The following is a 1,580-nucleotide window of genomic DNA, read 5'->3' on the forward strand; positions in this document are numbered from 1 at the left end:
GAAGGAGCAGCCCCGTGCAGTGCCGCGGGGTCAGCATTTTGCAGGAGAAGTGATGCAGCGCGTCGTGAGCCTCTGCAAGGGACCGAGCCGTCACCCCCGGGGCCCCCCTCAGACCTCTGTGCCCCCCCAGTGCTCCCCCGGTACCTTTCAACTTCTGCTGGATGGCGTAGCGCGCTTTCCGCTCCTGGTCCAGCTCGTTGCACAGCGTGTCTGGGATGGGGGAGCGTCACGGCCCCGTCGGGGATGCGCCCGCCCCGAGGGCACCCGAAACGGGAGGGAAACGGGGGGAGATGGGCGAAAGGCCGGGCACGGCTCCCCGGCGTGCCAGGTAAGTAATTTTACAGCTCGGGATTTAGTTTAGCCCGTGCGGAAGTGACTGCGAGAGGGAAGGTTCGTTCTCTGCCCTGTCACGGTGCCTCGCAGCCGTTTGCGGGGCAGCTCGAAATCCCGAGAGGAATTGGAGGGCAAGAAAAGATACAGAGTAGAACAAAACAAAAAAAAACCCCAACAAACCAAAACAAACCAAAAAAACCCCCAAAATAAACAAAAAAAAACCTAACCAACCAAACAAAAAAGCAGAATTAAAAAAAATAAAATAAAATAAAAATTTTTAAAAGGAATAAAAGAGGAGAAAAGGAAACTAAAAAAATAGAAGTACTAATGGGCTCGGCCTTACCTCGGACGATCTGCAGCTGCTGCACCATCTCTTCCCGGTACGCCAGCTCCCGCTTCATCTGGTCCTGGAAGTTATCTGTGGGCCGGGGGGTCAGCACCGCGTCCGGTGCGGGGCCCGCTCCCCGGCCGGGGCGGGGCGTGGGCAGGGGACGGGGCACCGGTACCTTTCAGGCTCTGGAAGTCCCTCTCCAGCTTTTTCCTCAGCTCCATTTGCTCCAGGACCAGTTTTTGTAACTCATCTGTTTAAAAATACACGGCGGGGTTGAGGGGAGCCCGCACTTTTCCATCTGGAGGCGGCTCGGCGCGGCGCTAATCGCATTACGTTACATTAATCACAGGAGTTAATCACTCCTGCACAAAACACAAATACCTTGAGCCGCGGGGAGAGGCCGGGGGGTGCCACAAACCCCCCCCGCCCCGTCGGGCCGCCGAGCCCCGCACCCCTCGCCCCGCTCCGGGCCGCGGCCCCGCCTCACCTCGGGCCAAGTTCTCGATGTCCTTTTCCACGAGCTGCGTCCCGGTGACATCCATGGCGAGCCCTTCCTCGCCTGCGGGAGGCCAGAGCGCCGTCAGCCCCGCCGGGGGTTCCGCGCACCGCGCATGGCCCGCGGAGGGGCCGCGCATCGCCCCGCGGAGCGGTGCTTACCTCTGTCGGTATTTACAGGGCTGGGATGAGAGACATTCCTTTGGTCCTGATAGGATTTTCTGGTCTCTAAATCCTCTGCCGCGGAGTGATTGTCTTCTTTATCTTGCTCTTAAAGTTAATAAACCGATTTTCAGCCATAAGCAATGAAAGTATGGTCCTGATATATCCTTAATTACATAATTACGGACAAAGCCCTCGTTAAAACCTTCTTAGCGGGCATCCTAATCGCTTTGCTGTTGGAAAGCAGCTTGTGGGAAGG

The sequence above is a fragment of the Corvus brachyrhynchos genome, unplaced genomic scaffold, assembly GCF_000691975.1.
Source record: "Corvus brachyrhynchos isolate BGI_N302 unplaced genomic scaffold, ASM69197v1 scaffold200, whole genome shotgun sequence".
In the NCBI taxonomy this organism is placed as follows: Eukaryota; Metazoa; Chordata; class Aves; order Passeriformes; family Corvidae; genus Corvus; species Corvus brachyrhynchos.